Source organism: Alosa pseudoharengus, unplaced genomic scaffold (genome assembly GCF_046254945.1).
Source record: "Alosa pseudoharengus isolate Yale_2024_CS ecotype anadromous, Long Island Sound unplaced genomic scaffold, YU_APseudo_1.1 YU_APseudo_1.1_scf_7, whole genome shotgun sequence".
Classification (NCBI taxonomy): domain Eukaryota; kingdom Metazoa; phylum Chordata; class Actinopteri; order Clupeiformes; family Clupeidae; genus Alosa; species Alosa pseudoharengus.
In genome coordinates, this window is record NW_027468859.1 from 39,034,835 (window position 1) to 39,053,799 (window position 18,965).

At 40.7% G+C, this 18,965-nt stretch overlaps 2 long non-coding RNA genes across 7 annotated transcripts; one reads left to right on the top strand and one right to left on the bottom strand.

The window, feature by feature from the left end:
• The first annotated feature begins 5,333 nt into the window (after window positions 1–5,333).
• LOC143110278 (uncharacterized) lies at window positions 5,334–10,336 on the top strand. Of its 4 annotated transcripts, XR_012984110.1 has the most exons (9): window positions 5,334–5,550; window positions 6,307–6,411; window positions 6,517–6,583; window positions 8,818–8,911; window positions 9,101–9,184; window positions 9,299–9,388; window positions 9,486–9,578; window positions 9,710–9,786; window positions 9,913–10,336. It is a non-coding gene; the product is annotated as an uncharacterized LOC143110278 (long non-coding RNA). The 4 variants fall into 4 exon arrangements; XR_012984109.1 differs by having other exon boundaries at window positions 6,307–6,583; window positions 9,907–10,336; XR_012984107.1 differs by having other exon boundaries at window positions 6,307–6,583.
• Window positions 10,337–14,054: 3,718 nt separating this feature from the next.
• On the bottom strand, window positions 14,055–18,619 carry LOC143110280 (uncharacterized). 3 transcript variants are annotated; one of them, XR_012984112.1, is made up of 7 exons: window positions 18,510–18,619; window positions 17,923–18,136; window positions 15,967–16,123; window positions 15,649–15,787; window positions 15,436–15,528; window positions 14,837–14,880; window positions 14,055–14,221 (listed from the first exon to the last, which is right to left on the bottom strand). It is a non-coding gene; the product is annotated as an uncharacterized LOC143110280 (long non-coding RNA). The 3 variants fall into 3 exon arrangements; XR_012984113.1 differs by having other exon boundaries at window positions 15,686–15,787; window positions 17,923–18,565; XR_012984111.1 differs by having other exon boundaries at window positions 17,923–18,565.
• Between the last annotated feature and the right edge of the window lie 346 nt (window positions 18,620–18,965).

The following is an 18,965-nucleotide window of genomic DNA, read 5'->3' on the forward strand; positions in this document are numbered from 1 at the left end:
AGGTGGTGCAAACTGGCATGGGTTTCAGACCTGATTTCGTTTTTTGGCCATCAGGTCCGGGGACCTTTGTCTTTGTTGAAGGATGGTTTGGAGGAGCTTAAAGCTTCAGTGAATGTGTTTGAAAATGTGAAGGGGTTCCATCGGAGGTTGATGCTGGCCTGGAAGATGGGCTGTGAAAATTTGAGTAAGGCCCAGCAAGACATAAGAAAAGTGTTTGGTCAAGTGGTAGAACGAGCATTTAGTCCATACGATCAGGTCATGGCTTTGTTGCGTATGCCCAAGTCACCATTTAGTGCTAAATTTGCTGGCCCTTATTCTAGGTTCCAACGAGTCTGAGCGTGTCTGAGTGTGACTACCCATTCCTTACCCCCGACAGGAATATACCCACCCAGTTATGTGACCTTAACTTGCTTGAGTCTCACGATTCGCCAGGTCGCAGTTTTGGTCTGGTTTGTGTGGATGTCTCATCTGCTGCGGTGGCTGTGGTCAACAGTGCGCTTCCTAGTCATCCGATGGTGGCAGCAGAGCTTGACCGTGGTGGCACTGTTGACCCAGTACTGCAGCCAAAGCTTGACTTTTCAGAAATATTAGCTAATTTGGATAGTCTGGTAGGTTATCTTTCAGAGAAAAGCTCAGAACTCAAGTTTTGGATTCAGTCATTTTGTGCTTTGTTTTCAGATATATTTACTTGTACTGACACCATAGAAAACAATAGGTGTTGGTGGTCCACCTGTTCGTCAGTTGTGTTATTGTGTTGGCCTTGACGAACGCATAAAATTGGGGAGGCCGAGGTATTTAGATCATGGTTAACCCTGTTTAATTGCACACACTACACATTCCCAACTTGCCTTGTTCCTGCAACACTACCACTTGGACATACGTCACATCAGGGGTGTGGACAATGTGACTCATTGTCCCGCTCCTGTGGCAATGTTGGATAATTGTTCTGTCTCATGTCTCATGGTAGTACGCAGACACTGCTCTCCACTGGCGGAGTTTATGATCATTAAGTGCCGACCCTTCTACCTCCCCAGGGAATTCTGCTGGTCGTGGTGTACATCCCCCCCAGCAACAAAAACAGTGACAGGAGCATGGCACTGAATGTTGTTCACTGACGGCCCGATACAGCTCAAAGTGAACACCCGGATGCCTTCACTTTGATCTTTACCTTTTAACTATTCTTTGACTATATTGCCCTTCTATGCTTTTATTTGTTATTATTGTTTGGTTTTGTTTATGTAAAGCACATTGAATGACCTCTGTGTATGAAATGCGCTATATAAATAAACTTGACTTGACTTGACTTGACTTCACAATCATCGATGGAGATTTCAATCACGCCAATCTCAAAACTGTACTACCAAAATTTCACCAACATGTAAACTTCCCAACAAGAGGACAAAACACCCTGGACCTTGTTTACACCCCACAGAAAGAAGCCTACAAAGCCAAACCCCTCCCCCACATCGGACAGTCAGACCACATTAACATCCTGCTGCTGCCCCGATACAGACAAAGAGCAAAAGTCACCAAACCAGTACTGAAGCAGGTGAGAGTGTGGCCGGAGGGGGCCGTCTCACAACTTCAGGAATGCTTTGAAACAACAGACTGGGAACAGCTGCCACCCACAACAACCACATTGACATTGAGGAATACACAGACACTGTGACCTCCTACATCACCAAATGCATCGATGATGTTACAGAAATAAAACACATCACCACTCGGGCCAACCAGAAGCCATGTGTGTCATATGTGAGAATGCTGTTCATAGACTTCAGTTCAGCATTCAATACCATAATACCACAACAACTCATCAGCAAACTGGACAAGCTAGGATTCAGCACCTCCCTCTGCAACTGGCTGCTGGACTTCCTGTTGCAGAGACCACAAGCAGTACGTGTCGGGAACAACACCTCAAGCACTCTGACCCTGAGCACGGGGGCCCCGCAAGGGTGTGTGCTCAGCCCCCTGCTCTTCACACTGCTAACATATGACTGTACAACAACTCACAGCTCCAACCATCTGGTGAAGTTGGCGGACGACACAACACTGGTGGGCCTCATCACTAAGGGCGATGAGGCTCACTACAGAGAAGAAGTAGACCTGCTGGCTAAATGGTGCAAAGACAACAACGTCCTGCTGAATGTCAGCAAGACCAAGGAGATTGTTGTCAACTTTCAGAGAGGCCACAAACAACTGCCACCACTGTCCATCGACGGAGATGCTGTGAAGAGAGTGAGCAGCACAACATTTCTGGGGGTGCACATCAGCGACGACCTCTCCTGGACCACCAACACAGCATCACTGGCGAAGAAAGCCCAGCAGCGCCTCTACTTCTTGCGCAAATTGAAGAAGGCAAGTGCCACGCCTCCCGTCATGACCACATTCTACAGAGGGACCATCGAGAGCATCGTGTCCAGCTGCATCACAGTGTGGGGCGGAAGCTGCACAGATCAGAACAGGAAGACCCTCCAGCGCATTGTTAACACAGCTAAGAGGATCATTGGAGCACCACTCCCCTCCCTGCAGGACATTTACACCACCCGCCTCACCCGCAAAGCACTAATGATTGTCAAGGACACAACCCACCCTGCACACGAACTGTTCAGCCTCCTGCCCTCTGGAAAGAGGTACAGGAGCCTCCGCTCCCGCACCACCAGACTTGCAAGTAGCTTCATCCACCAAGCAATCAGGATGCTGAACACTCTACCCACTCTCCCATCACTGACAGCCCCCCCACCCACCAGCCAGCCAGGAACCTAGGAACCTAGGATCCTGTCTACCCTAACCCCCCCCCCCCCCAACACCCCCCCAACACCGCCCTGTGGAACTGCACTGTGACTGCGCAGTCTAACGTGTTGCTGCTTCATATCAAGCCTGATATACTTAAAAAATTACTGCATACAGGGCCGCAGCTACCCATTTTTGGAGGGGTATGCAACAACAAATTGGCGCCCCCCCCCCCCCAAAAAAAACGCAAACAACTAGTAAAAGTAAAACAAGTAAAACAAAAGGCCAAAAATGTATTACATATTATTATTTTTTAAGAAATTCTGCCGATTTGAACTTAAAGTATTGTTAAATGTCGCATTGTCACTTTAAGAGAGTCTAAACGGTTCTCATAATGTTCTTTTGCCAGCTGTTGCTCACAAAGGATAAGACTGATTCAACTCTAGCCTTTGTTTGCGCCACATTGACAGCACAATATTAAGTTATTACAAGGAGTCTTCATTGTTAGGAAATGGAATCATGTAATGACTTGTTGCTAGTGTGACATTTCTGTTTGCAGTTTGCCATTAAAAGTGCAGTATGAGCATGGTAGCCACCTAGCTATCTGAATGGAATATAGGCGGTTTCAATCGGCATATGCTTAGCAAACTCTAGTTAGTCTGGTAACATGAATAACATCAGTGGCGCAAAAAGTGGGTATGCGCTATATGCGGCGCAGAACCATGGGGGCGCCAAAGCGATGGTAAAAATAATAATAATAAAAATAATAATATATTTGGTGTATTCTATATGTAGCTACTGTTTCTAAATCATTTCTGCATTTCCTCAATGTTAAATAACATTTTAGAGGACTAACAGGCTAGAGTAGGCGCCCTATCTCATAAAATTCTATCATAGAATTTTGACATAGAAGAGGGAGTGGGGGCGCCGTGAGCGCTGAGTGAGCAGGTACGAGTAGTGAGTTTTCGTCTATGGAAAAAGATGGATGAAGCAAAAAAGCTGTCGGGGGCTAAAATAGAAAAAGAAAGGGAAGATGAGATGGCATGTCAAGGGATGCGACAGTAGTTAAATAAGTGGATGGTGAAAAGCAAGGTAGGATTTAAAGTGTGACGTCTGTGCCTGGAAGCACACGTTTCATGTTCCCAGGCACAGACGTCACACTTTAAATCCTACCTGTTGCTTTCATGTTCATGTTATTATAACATGAACATGAAACGTGTGCTTCCAGGCACAGATGTCACACTTTAAATCCTACCTGTTGCTTTTCACCATCCACTTATTTAACTACTACAGCTTTTTTGCTTCATCCATCTTTTTCCATAGACGAAAACTCACTACTCGTACCTGCTCACTCAGCGCTCACGGCGCCCCCACTCCCTCTATGATAGAATCTTATGAGATAGGGCGCCTACTCTAGCCTGTTAGTCCTCTAAATGTTATTTAACATTGAGGACAACCTGGTCTCACGGGAATCCGTGAAATAGCCACGGACACTTAACTCAAAATCCGTGGTGGGCCCACGGAATCACTGAAATTTCCGTGAAACTCACACGGATTTCGATTCAATGCAAGTTAATGACACTCATATCCCGTGGCTATTTCACGGATCCCCGTTTAAACAACTGAGTGCAGATTTCGCTCAACGGACGTTGTTATCTTATTGGGAAACACACTTTTGATACATTCAGTTCGATTTTTATTGCCTTTTTTAGTGTCTGTGTAATGTTAGCCTGTCAGGCGTTGCATTCCATCCCTGTTTCAACAACTGAGTGCAGATTTCGCTCAACGGAAGTTACATTTCCGTGAAACACACACGGATTTCGTTTCAATGCAAGTTAATGACAATATATTCCGTGGCTATTTCACGGATCCCCGTTTAACAACTGAGTGCAGATTTCGCTCAACGGATGTTGTTATCTTATTGGGAAACACACTTTTGATACATTCAGTTCGATTTTTATTGCCTTTTTTAGTGTCTGTGTAATGTTAGCCTGTCAGGCGTTGCATTCCATCCCTGTTTCAACAACTGAGTGCAGATTTCGCTCAACGGAAGTTGACATTTCCGTGAAACACACACGGATTTCTTTCCAATGCAAGTTAATGACAATATATTCCGTGGCCCACACACGGATCCCCCGTTTCAACAACTGAGTACAGATTTCGGTCAACTGACTTTTATAACTTTGGGATACATGGATATTGAATAATTACAGTCGTTTCAGGACTGCATATTTGCCGTTGGCTTAAATTATGCCCTCATTTAAGTGGGATATTTAATAAAAACGTTCTCACTTCTCATTTCAGCGAGGCATAGTAACCGTTGCTAGGTAAACAAAGCCCATGTCAGAAGCGTATCCCCAGAGAATGTCAACTTAAAAAGAATAGCTTACTGATAGCACTAGTTCTTTCGTCTCAATACTGATTATGAAGTTGTTATAAATGTAATACACTACTGCAGAAATGTTTATATTGCTTAAGGTGGAAATAAAGTTCTTTGGCAAAGAGATGCATTCTGGGAAGTGATGTGTTTAAATGTAATGGCTACATATACCCAAGTTTCTTTCATTCGGAGATTTATGCTCATTATTTTACAAATTTGAGCAAGGATATAAAATATTAAGACTGTACTTTTTCATTGCTATTGATATTTTGGCGCAATTTTGTGCATCGCGTCACTGTGTGCGACGATCCCAGGGCGACGCTCGAAAAAGGAAACAGCCCCAGTGTGATAGGCTGGTTGCTGTCATGTGACACACGCCACCACAAGAAAGCGGAAACGCATCGTAGAGCGAGAGCTGGCTGGCTATGTGGGGTAAGGTAAGTTAAACTACGTTAATTTAGTAAATAATAATAATAATGGTGTTGTTTTTTGTTGTTTCGAACAAAATATAGGTATACTTATCATGACCAAAAACCCTTCATGCTGTAAAACAACTAGAATCACGCGAAATTAGTGCAATTTCTTAGTGAATGTCTTATAATGGTAAAAGACGTGGACAAATGCGTGATAATTAGCCAAATAAATAATTGTTATGGTTATTTGGTTAAATTATCGAAATGAGTGCGATGGTGATTGAGATGGTGTTTGACATTAAATTATAAGCAGGTCAGTTTCACGTAATAAGCTATTTGTTTCTTTGGGTCTGGGTAATTCATGTGACAAAAAATTCTGTTATGCTACTACGGTTTTTCTGAAAAACAAAGCAACATTTCTATCTCCAAAATAATGCATTTCTGAGTGTACTACGTAGTGCATGCAGCTTTTAATGTCCAAAGTAGCCTATACTGATTTTCCTGCATAAGAACTACAAATACTCCTTCAAAACTACAGTGTTGACACTTGAAGTTGTGGAGTTATATTTTAGTAGCCTATTCTATAATAGAATAAATACCCACATCAGTTTTACCCTTGTCTCACCTGTATACAAGGGTACAAGGTGTATGAATTGCAGTAGTGATCAAATGAAAAAGGAAAGAAAGGTGTCCTGATGTGTTGTTTAGGGATGGTGCTGCAATGTTTTCTCGACATATCTTTATGTCTTTTTTTTCTCCCCTCTACTTATGTTTTCACAGATCCTTGCTCCTGATATCCTGATGTATGGGTTGCATTTCATTAAATTACACCAACAAAACACTCACAGAAAGGAGAGTGGTGTCAAACTACAAGACAGCCAGTATGTAAGCAAGGCCTTGTTTGTCCTTGTTTGGCTACTCATTTGTCAACTTCCTGAAGAGGCTGAAGCATGCTGGCCTTGACACCTCAGTCCTTGCTTCCATTAACAGCTGTGTTATGGAGTGCATCCTCACATCATGGTCTACTGCAGCGGTGGATACAGAGGACAATTGGCAGGTATTTTACATCACTTTTACATTACTTTTACTGTGATTTTGCTAGATATGGTTGTCGCTGTGCTAAATATAGGCCCATATTGTAGATTTAGATTGTTTCTACAGATTGTAGAAAGTAGATTGAACTGATACATTTAGGCCTACACTGTTAAGGGACAGCTGAATTGACCACCTAAACCATATATTTTCTGAAAGCCTATAGCCTCTAGATGTCAATTAATATACATTAAGACATGTCCCACCTTCCTACTGACTTTGGTGCATCATAAGGCGTACATAGGCCCATATTGTAGATCGAGAAACGCATTGTACAGCTGATATATTTAGGCCTACACTGTTAAGGGACAGCTGAATTGACCACCTAAACCATATATTTTCTGAAAGCCTATAGCCTCTAGATGTCAATTAATTAAGACATGTCCTACCTTCCTACTGACTTTGACATATCAAAACTCCACCTCTGAAATGGGAGTGGTCAACTTTTTTTATGTTTTTCCTTCACAGTTTTTTTTGTGGGTGTCTCAGAGATCCCACCTTTGGAACAGTTGTCAGGGGCCTCAAGGCGGTGCCGTGCGTTTTGGTCCCATCCCTCTAGCACCTAGCTTTACCGCGCCAGCAGAGGGAAACCTTGTATGTTTCGAACCGTTTATCTCCTTCCGGGAATAATCCACCGACTCCAAACTGAGCCTGGCTTGTTTGTGATGTCCCGTTGTTCAACATATTCTGATTTCATACTGATCGGATCAACATAAGTGTGCTTTTTGGCTAAAAATTGAAAAATGGCTAAATGTTAAAGCAACACCAAAGAGTTTTTTTTTGTACCTTAAAATAGTGTTTCCAAAATCGTTTCAGTGGTTCATCAACTCGTAACAGGGTGAACGGCACTTTCTGCATCCGCTTCGAGGCCCTCTATCGGCTATAACCGCACTATGTAAGTTTGCCGGATCGGGTAGCGGATATGTAGTTCGATGGAATGAGACATGAGAAACTACAAATTTGACTTGCATCTGATGTCGCAATACATCGTACTTTCATAAAATCATGCAACATATTCTACCTTGTCTGTGGACATTGTTATTTGCAAAGCTGGTGCTGGATAAACAAATAGTGCGTGCGACAGAGGAAAAGTTCTTTGGTGTTGCTTTAAATTGCCAAAAAAGTAGGCACAATGCTTTGCGTTACAGCTAGAGCGATGAAACTTTGCACGCTCTATGTGGGTCATGTGCAGAAGGTCTGACTTGAATTTCAGCCTCGTAGCTCCATGCTACCACCCAAAACTCCACCTCTGAAGTGGGAGTGGTCAACTTTTTTTATGTTTTTCCTTCACAGTTTTTTTTGTGGGTGTCTCAGAGATCCCACCTTTGGAACAGTTGTCAGGGGCCTCAAGGCGGTGCCGTGCGTCTTGGTCCCATCCCTCTAGCACCTAGCGTTACCGCGGCAGAAGAGGGAAACCTTGTATGTTTCGAACCGTTTATCTCCTTCCGGGAATAATCCACCGACTCCAAACTGAGCCTGGCTTGTTTGTAATGTCCCGTTGTTCAACATATTCTGATTTCATACTGATCAGACCAACATAAGTGAGTTTTTTGGCTAAAAATGTAAAAATGGCTAAACGTTAGCAATTCCACTGCTTTGTTATTTTGCCACCATATGTACCCTAGCAACACCCAAGCAACCACCTTAATTACCCTAGCAACACCCTAGCAACCATCTTAATTACCTTAGCAACCACTTGTATAATGTCAATCTAGCAACCACCATAGCAACCAACATGCTTACCCTAACAACCACCATAGCAACCATGTTATTTTGCATAGCAACCACCATATCTACCTTAGCAACACCATAGCAACCATTCAATTTACCCTAGCAACAACCACAATATGACCATAGTAACCACATGACATGTCCTAATGTATGTTAAATCACACCTACAACTGACCAGCTTTCAGAAAATATATGGTTTGCATGGCTGAAACTGCTTTGCCTTTGAGTTGGAGCTCAAAACTTATCATATGTGTACCTCGTTCGCCAATATACAAAATAGTGCCATGTATAGAGTTATGAACACTGATCATATGATATGCAAAAGTCTGCAGGAAAGTAGGTCAGGCTTTCAGAATACAGTGGGACATGTCTCAATTCATGCTAATATTGGGTGCAGTGAAGAAAGAAAGGGAGGGAGGCTGCTTTTAAAAGAGAGGGAAAGTATAATATTTTTAATATTGTTTTCAGATGAAGAATTGGTGCGGTGGTGAGGCTGGAGCACCCCTGGCTTTTGCCGTATGGGTTGACTTCAGCAGTGAGTCACCCACCGTTAATTTCACAGGTATATGTAATATGTTTTTATTCAACAACATTTCAATGATGAGATCTATCGAAGATGACATTCAATGGAAGAACAATTATTTTAGTATGGTCACAATCTGGCCCTGAGTTTTGATAAAAATGATATTGACATGGCAACACAAACCGAATTGATAATGGATTTTAAGGGTTTTTTTTACGGTTCATTTAGGGCCAAAGTATCTTGAGGCCTTTTGGACCAATGACAGGAAGGCTGAGCTGCTAAACATGTACACTAATAGGGGTGTGTCAAGTGGTATGTATAAATGAAAGTGGTGTTAAGGTTTGTTTCTGTGTCAATCCTTTCTTGAAGTTCAGAAAAGGAACCTTAACATTTGTTTTTAATGACACTGAGCGTACTGTCTTACAGATGCTTTGGGGGGTGAGAGGCCATACGTTGACCCTGATATCAGTGGCACACATTGCCGGATGGCAATTGGCCGTCTGATAAAAGAACATGGTATGACTGGCATTGTATGTTTTCAATTTCCTTATTTAAAGATCAAAATGATGCAGACTACTGAATCTGATTACACTTTAACACCCTTCTATCTCAGCACTGAGTCAGGGTTTGTCTCTGTCTGAATATCTGCCACAACACAGGCCGCCTTGGTGGCCTGAGGAATTGCCCTTTGCCTCAGTCAGTGACGGTATGTTAATATTGACCAACTATTACTGTTTCAACTGCATGCACACAGCTGTTGCAACATGATTTGACTTTTCATAAGAGTATATGATAAAACCAGTAATGATGCATTGTTTGCCATTTTTTATGGAAAAGGTGAAGGGCGTAAAGCTTTCACTGCTGAAAAGCTGAGGCAGGTGGTACGCTCATACAATGCGTATTACAATCTCCAGGTATATATACAAATGCATGAACCTGTCTAAAACCTTTTGCATACCAGTGTGTTTTACAGACTAAAACAGATTTGTACACACATATCTAACAATAATGTGCTTTTCCTTTAATCTGTTGAGCTGCAGCAGTCTGTTGAGGCACCACCATCACCCCCATCACCAGCACCAGCAGCAACACCAACAGCAGCACAAACACCACCAGCACCACAAACACCACCAGCAGCAGCGCGGCAGATCATAAAGAAGGATCACAATGAATACTACATGTCATTTCCTTTAATGTGTCAACATCTTTTGGAAAAGTAAAGCATCTATCATCATAAAGCAATCTCACTTTTCTTTGTTGATAAGCTACGTGTTTTTCATCGTAATTGATTCAATATCCAAGTGTGACAGTTTTGGTGTACCATGAACAGAACAGGACAATTGGAAACAGTTAGCCACCTATGTTACAGAGTCTAAAAACAAGCAGATTAGCACTAGCAGATTTAGAAATAGCTTCTTTCCCAATGCAATAACAATAAAGGAATTCATTCATTTAGTCATTTCAGTTTGTATTACTCTGTATTGTATTATTGTTGTAATCTCACATGTACTATGGCTATCATAATTCAAATTAGATAGATACATAGATAATGTGTCAGTGAAAATACATATATGAGCCAACTGTTCCAGCAAGGAGGAAGATGGGGTATGGATATCGGGCATGCATATCCACTCCTAGGCCTATTCTCTACACTCCCCCTGTAGTAGCCAGCATTACATTGAAATCTCTCACTTTGGCCTATAGGACACTGACTGGATCTGCTCCTTGTTATTTTAATTCAATGATCAAGATGTACTTCCCCAACCGCCCACTGCTGTCTTCTGATTACCATTTGTTCTGTCGACCACTCATGAACGCTAAATTCAAGACTCTTCCTCAGTGGTTCCATGTGGGTGCAATAAGTTGCACAGTGCTCTTTGTTCCTGTGATAGTTTACAGTGTTTTAAAAGGGGTCTAAAGGCACATTTGTTCAACATGCATAGTCCAGTAAGCAACTTGTTATTATATCATTGATTGAATGGGCATTTGTTTATTAGCCTATTGCTTGTCCTTATTACAGTCTGATCAACATCTTAATTTATTCCCTGTTCAATTTAAGTGTTATATCGTTTTATATATTTATATGTTGCTTTGAACAGCAAAGATTAGGATAATGAGCCTTCTTATTCTTCAGCCAAGCAGGTAGGCCTACGGGGCGTTGCCTAGCAACAAGGGTCAGAAGTAGCCTACTGTACACGTTTTTCGATATTTTGTGGAATTATACTTCTTTTCATTGAATGCCAATGAGTCATGTACTAACTTGCTTTAACTATTTCTCTACATATTATACCCAGCAAAAGTCGTCTGTGCCAGTGTTTTGCATCCTAACAATAATTTGTTTATGTTTTAATACAAAGCCGTTTTAATGAACTACAAATTCGGCGCCATTGTTATAAAGCAGCGTTGAAATGAACGCTACACGTCATGGGGCATGTAGTCTAATTACAGAAATAGCTATAATTTCAAAATTACAAAAATATTTGTATATATAACATGAGAAACATGCTTGAATTATTAAGATGTATCACCTGCTTGACTATAAAGTCAAAAGCTTGCAACATTTGTAATATTTTTAAATACATGTTATTTTCCCATTTTTGCACATGAGGTAGCCTACATATATCATTGCATATATCAGATAAAAGCACAATATAGATGTTATGAGGTGCTTGGTTTGATCCATGAACTTGTGTGCATCCAAAATCTCTATTGCAAAATCCTTAGAGAAGCTGATTAAAGCTGAGCTCCTAATCAAGGTGCAACCTCTCTTGGATCCTTCCCAGTTTGCCTATAGGGCCAAGAGGGGGGTGCAGGATGCTACCATCACTCTACTAAGTCTTCTCTATAAACACCTGGAGGAAAGTGGGAATCATGCAAGGTTGCTCTTTGTAGATTTCTCCTCGGCATTTAACACCATCCAACCCCACCTACTGATTGAGAAACTACTGAACAACTTTAGCCTTGACCCAAGCCTGATTGGTTGGCTACTTGATTTCCTCAGCAGAGTTCAGAGAGTGAGGGTAAATAAAGTGCTGTCCAGTGGCCTAACATCATCCACAGGCTCACCTCAGGGGTGTGTTCTCTCCCCCCTGTTGTACATACTGTACAACAATGACTGCCGCAGCCAGTATGACAACAGGCACATTCTAAAATTTGCAGATGACTCTGTAATTGTCAGTCTCCTGAATTCCCATGAGAATGAGCATGGCCCTGTTATCAATGAATTTGTGTCATGGTGTGAAGATGCTTTTTTGCATCTGAACATCAGTAAAACCAAGGACATGTCCATAGATTTCAGACGCCTTCCCCCTGTTCCAAAGCACAGTGTCATCAACGATCAAGATGTTGAAATTGTATCATCTTACAAGTACCTAGGCACCTTGATTGATGACCGGCTTAAGTTCGACCTGAACACCACCTCGGTGTGCAAGAGAGGGCAACAAAGACTCTCTGCACTTAGGAAACTGGCTAAGTTTCAGGTGGACAAAACATTGATGGCATTGTTTTACAAAGCTTTTATTGAGTCAATCCTCATTCTCCATTATCTGCTGGTATGGAAATGTCACCATCAGAGACAAAAATGCACTTTTCAAGATAGTTAATGTGGCCAGTAAGATAGTGGGAGTGAAGTTTGTTAGTCTCACCGAATATTTTAATAAGCAGGTGTTCAACAAAGCGATACAAATATATCAAGACACAAGCCATCCCCTGTATTCTGAATACGTGCTGCTGCCACCTGGCTTGCGTCTGTTGGCATCCTATTGCTTTTAAACAGAGGTGCAAAAATTCCTTCATCCCCTTTTCTATTCAAGTACTGAATGTACACAACAGGAAAAGATAGATTTGTCCATTTAGTGACCCCCCCCCCCCCCCCCATATTCATTCACTTCCTCCTCTTATATCTAACTTATTTAATTAAGTTTTATCTTGGTTTTACTGACTTTTTAGGCATTGTCAGACCTATTTATGTCGTGTGGTATGTGATCCTGTCTGCAATCAAATTGCCCATTTGGGACAAAGAAATAAACTGAACTTGAAAACTGTCAAAAAATGCAGCCGAATAGCTGTGTGGATGGTACTTTGCAGGGCTGTCGCGTAGGTCAAAACTGACCAGCAGAACTGACCATGTCATGCAAATTATGTTTATTTCATATCAAAACACTTGCATCAGATAAAAGCACAATATAGATGTTATGAGGTGCTTGGTGTACTCAAGTAAATGTACTCCGTTACTGTCTGGCTCTGACTGCGCTGTAGTAGAATTTGCTATATGCACATGATGGGAATGCTCTATGTGTCTCTGCTGTCTTTGAAATGGCAGGTTATCTTTTGTGTGTATTCCTGTTTTGCTTTACTGATGCTAGGGGAAAGTTTGGCTCTCGTTGTTCTCAGATCAGTTTCATCCTTGGCTCTGAAGGCGTTCTCGGCAGCCTATGGACATCTCCTGTCATGTCTTCCAGTTAGCCGGGTCTTTGTGTGTGTCACATCATCGATGCACTTACTGATGTAAGAAGTAACAGGAGCTCCCATGCCACAAGGCACCTGGACCCTCTAGACCACAGTCAAAAACAACAGCAAGTATACTACAATAGCAACAATGACTTAAAACAAATATCAAAAGCAGTAATTACTCTGTGGCACTTTTAAATGTTTAGTGAATGAAAGTTCTTCTGCCAGTTTATCCTAACAACTGCAATACAAGAAGTAGTGGGAGACAAGCTAACAACACACAACACGGTGATTCTTTGTTGAGAAAACAGGGTGGTAAAACATGTGTGATACTTCCTATTCAATATGGCAACTGTTTGAATGGGAGCAGGAGGTAGTAAGGACCTAGTACTTCAGAGTAATATTGACTTCATAGATCATAACCTGGTACAGTATCCAGTAATAATTTGAATAATGGACAATAGTTGGAAAGGCATGTGCATCATTTACACAATGGTCAAAGCTTTACATGTGTCTGGTGTTGCGGGATAACTAATGTCATCAAGGCAAAATATGGGTTGATTTGTCAATATTTTATAATGTTAACTTTACCAGGTGTGGATCTAGTTTGAGATGCAATAAAGTGTGTTCAAATCTCTTTGTGCCAACACCCCTCCCCTGCAAACAATTCAGCTTTAACAATATCATGCTATGATAGGTTCAAGGATGAAGGTTCAACATTTTGATGTTATTTCAGTAGTAGTCTTTATTAACTTATATTATATAAAAAAATACAAAAGAACAACACTCAGCTAAAACATTTGTTGACTGTTGAGTGAGTGAGTGAGTGAGTGAGTGTGTGTGTGTGTGTGTGTAGATCTTTATCTTGCAGGCTCCCAGGTTGGCAGACAGGTTTTCCCGCTGAGAAAAAAGGGGGAAGATGGTTAGTGAAAAAGACTGTAACCTGTATTCCAGTTTGATTAGATATTCTAGTGGAGGGATGTTTAGATTAACCAATGTCATAATAGTGTTACAACTAATAAAATATCTGAATACTCCACAGTATGGAAATAAAAAAAACTGGGCCCTGACATTCTGAATTGACAAAAGTTACATTATCAACATCTCAGGTTAGTACATTTACAAGTTCAGAGTGCAAATGAATAAAAAATAGTTTATAGCTCACACTCACCCCAGACAACACTCTACTACCAATTGCCATAAAACCCTACTGTTCATACTTGAATTTCCCCTTGGGCCTACTGTTCATACTTGAATTTCCCCTTGGGGATCAATAAAGTATCTTTCTATCCATCTAAAACATCAGGTACACAGGAGTGTTACAATATAAACTGATTTACGGTATATATGTTTAAATGTAGCCTGCAGTACCGGTATATAACTAAATTATAGCATAGACTATAATAACTAAATCTGGTACATTTACATGTCCTACAGTATATGTATGGCTGCTGGAACAACGTAATTTCCCTTTGTGTAATTGTGAGTATCTGGTGTAAAAGATAACCAACTCACCACATTTTGGAAGGCACCCAATCTATTAAGATCTCCATCTTCCCCTGTGGCAGGCAAACAAAGACATAGAAAAATAGTGTCTTGCTTAAAAGATAACATTGCACTCAACTTAACATTCAAATTTTAACACTTCACATCAGTGACTATCAGCGTTTTGTAGACACGTAACACTTTTTATGATGTTCAGTTAATATCTCCTCATGGTCCACTCACTTTACATTCCCTATACGAGCTGTAAAACATCCTGGTCAATTTACACAGTCCCATAAACTGGAACATAGAGTAACTGCAGACAAACATTCTGGGGTTGGTAGCATCTCTAACAATACTAAAACATGCCGTGAATATTTTTCAGAGAATACTTTATATTATATTTATATATAATATAGGGGTGAGTTATCTCTGGCGTGTCTTGTTCGGGATTTTGAACATAAACACAAAGATGAACAAACGCATTATCTGGTACGATTACTGATACTGACAGTTACTGATCACTGATTTCAATTATTCCGCAGTGCCATTATACATTTTTAAAAATGATCAAAAAGTACTGTTACATCATCCATTGTTTTATTTGCAATTTTGTGTATGGAAATAACCTTTGTCTTTCTCTTTTTTAGTACTCTTCTGTACTGCTGCTTGTACATAGGGCTGTTGTGGGGGCACTCGTTCTTCACTTCCTTTTCTAGAAACTGTTTGACATAAGCAAATAGTAGTATGTTAATCAAAATGTTAACATACATACAGAACACAAATAACAAGCATATCATATAATTCATCATACAGTGTACAGATTAGGGCCTGTATCTTACATTCTCCGCAACTGACTTTCTTCCCTAACGCAATTACCATTGCTAATCTACACTTGGTGGAAAGCCACATTTTCTGACATGAAGATGGCCTCCTCTCATTGACCCGGCAAATTGTTTGGATCGGTCAGCGCTTTCTTTCCTGAAAGAATACAAGCAACACAAACAATACAATAAGGTCAAATGTGAAATGTAGGAGTGATGTCATGATATTTTTCTGTACATTTTGTTATTTGATGTCATCTAATTTTCAGTGTCCCACATTTTTTCAGAATTGGGGTTGTATAGAGACGTTATAATGTATAGAAAATGTGGAATCACCTTTAACCATTAAGGTGAAAATGTCCTTAATGTTATTGAGGCATTTACTTTCCCCCCCACTTAACCTCAGGCCCTGAGGGAGAAGCATTTGTGGGTTTCTCTTTGGGTATTCAAGAAGGAGGACGGGACTCCAGCCCACAGCATTGAGCTTCTCAATCTGAAAAAAAAAAAAACCCTGTTACTTTAAAAAAACATTTATAAATTGTGCCAGTGATATATGTTTACGTTTATGTATTTAGCAGACGCTTTTATCCAAAGCAACATACATATAAATTACAACACGCTACGGGCTAGCAGATGCTACGGGAATGCACTAGTTGAGAATGTACTAGTTGAGAATGTACTTGTTGAGAGTGTATGTGGGAAAGGTGTGAAAATATGTGCGTGGGTTTGGTGTGCATGTCTATTTGCATGTGTGCATGATTCATGTATGAACGTGTCACTACAGGAGCATAGTAGAGGTATTACTCATTTTGACACTTCATTCTTAAAGGTTGTATCAGTGATCCTGGCGGATATTGCCTGTGTTTTTGTTATTGTTTATGTTCAAATTTCTTAGCAGACGTTTTTGTTCGATATATAACTCATTTTATATTTTGTCTGAGGACCAAACAAGACACACAAGAGATAACTCAACCTTACCACCAGTATTCATTTTTAAAAAATACATGCAATGCTTGGTTATTGTTAGTGGTGTACTACCAACCACAATGTTAATGTCCGGTAGACTCCGCGGTTTGTGGTGCATGGGCTGCGTAAAAATACCAGAGTCTTTTTCAGCGCCTAGAATGACAGGAGAGCTAGCCGACCATGAGAAAATATTAGCTGAACATTATAAAAGTGTTTTGTCTTTACAAATCGCTCATCATCGCTGATACAACCTTTAACCTAACATTAGTACTATGGTAATGTAACCAGGGCCTGTGCTAGCCATTTGGGTGCCCAAAGCACAAATGCATGGTGCCACTCTGGTGCCCCCACTATTTTGGATACTTTATATTGTTGGTTGGTTTAATAGGCCTACTGTTGGCAATGAAAAGTCGTAAATCTACTATGGGTCTCCAACGTCGCTCTGTCAGTAGCCTGGCTGCCTGCCCCTACTAAAGCAGTAGGCTACCTTTAAACATAATTGTTGCTGAGAGGAATCCCAGCCTACGAATTCAATAACAAAATAAATCATGCATAATTAAAAATTACCTTGATTTAGGCTACTTGGGTATGGCATAAGGCTTGGCTACACACAGTAAGGTTAATGTGCAAAAAATGAATGAAGTGGCTATTGGCTCGCAAATAAACAGCGGATGGAAAACCTGACACAGTTTGAACTAAATTTAAACTGAACATTGAAGCATAAAATACCAATCATATTTGATATTGGCCATGAGTTCCAACATTGAGCAATATAATCAAACAATCCAAAAGTTAATTAGGCATAAATCCAAACTAGACCGAGAATCTTCTGCTTTTGATACCATGCCACTCCAAATGTGTCTCACCATAAAACGCAGGAAAAAATACCTTAGGCCTGTTGTCCATGAAGGCATGCCTGGCAAATTGATATTTTATGAAGATGTAACTGGTTGCTTTGCTTTCATTAATGGTTTAGCTAGTCAAGTTTGCAAGGAAGAGACATAACGTGTGAACAGGCCACAATATCCAGTAGGGACGCGCTCACACAGATGCGGTAGCGGGCAGGAGAACTGTTAGCACAGGCTTTACATAAAATTATTCAACAGAAGCCTTATAAGAAATAAATGCCTGCCTCGAATAAAGGCCTGTGGTTTGCACAACCTAAGTAGCCTAAATAAAAGACCCGCCACAATTTGAGGATTTGCGGCATGATGATTTTCTACGAGCTATATTTTTTTGGTGCCCCCCAGGCACTTGGTGCCCCACGCGCAGTGCATGTTCTGCTTGTGCGGAGCACCGACACTGAATGTAGCACAAATTACTTACCAGAATAATAGCATCATCCATCAGATGGGAGGTCAGTTGATTCTTTTTGGTATTGGCCTCCCAGGTTTCCTTTTTTTCATTGAAGCTTTCTAGTTGTTTTTTTTGCCTCAGCTTCTGTGGCTGTGGTGCCGTGCATACTGGGCATATTTTGCACCCATTAAAAATGGATGCAAGACATGCAGGGCATTTTTTTTTTTAACCCTCCCATGACAGGCTGCAAAAAATCAACAAGAAAAGCATACCGGTAATTAGAATTGCTATTGTTTAAAAATACAAATTCCTCAGTTGTTTAGAGAGATTGAACCATTAAACAACATGTTCAGTCTTTCAACTCAGTTGTAATAAAGGCAATCCTGTAATAAACAAGATTTCATCTATTTCAAGACTGATATTTGGGACCAATTCAGGGTATCTAGTATAACACTATGCGATTTGCTGTTCCTACATTAAACGTGGATTGATGATTCGGTGTTCCCCCAATGCCAATTGGATATTTAACAGAATCCGATGCTCTTCAGGTTAACAATAATAAAGTAACAATTTAGTGTCTTTCAAATTTGTGAAAATAAAAATCTTGGAATACTTACTATATGAGAATAAAAAAGGTTGAGTGTGTGTGTCTGTGTGTGTGTGTGAGAGAGAGAGAGAGAGACAAGCATGTATCTCGTAAATTATCTGTAACAAAGACAAAAAACATTATTAGAATGATATTTTATCTCTACTTTATTAGCAAAAATGATAGATATGATATGATTACTAGTTACATGTTCTACAAGAATAGAATCTCCTTGACTCTAATCGCCTGACCATCAAATTGCTCAGTAACCATTCATGTTATATTCTACACAAGAATGATTGAAGCACATGCGTACATTGCATACACATAAGATATCATATCCACTTGGCGCCTACTACTACTACTACTTTTGCATACCCCCCCCCCCCCCAAAAAAAAAAACAACCCCTGCTGATCTGCACCATCTATCTATCATAATATATAAAGCAACAATCGTCTGTGTGTCTGTGGCTCGCTGGGTACTTGT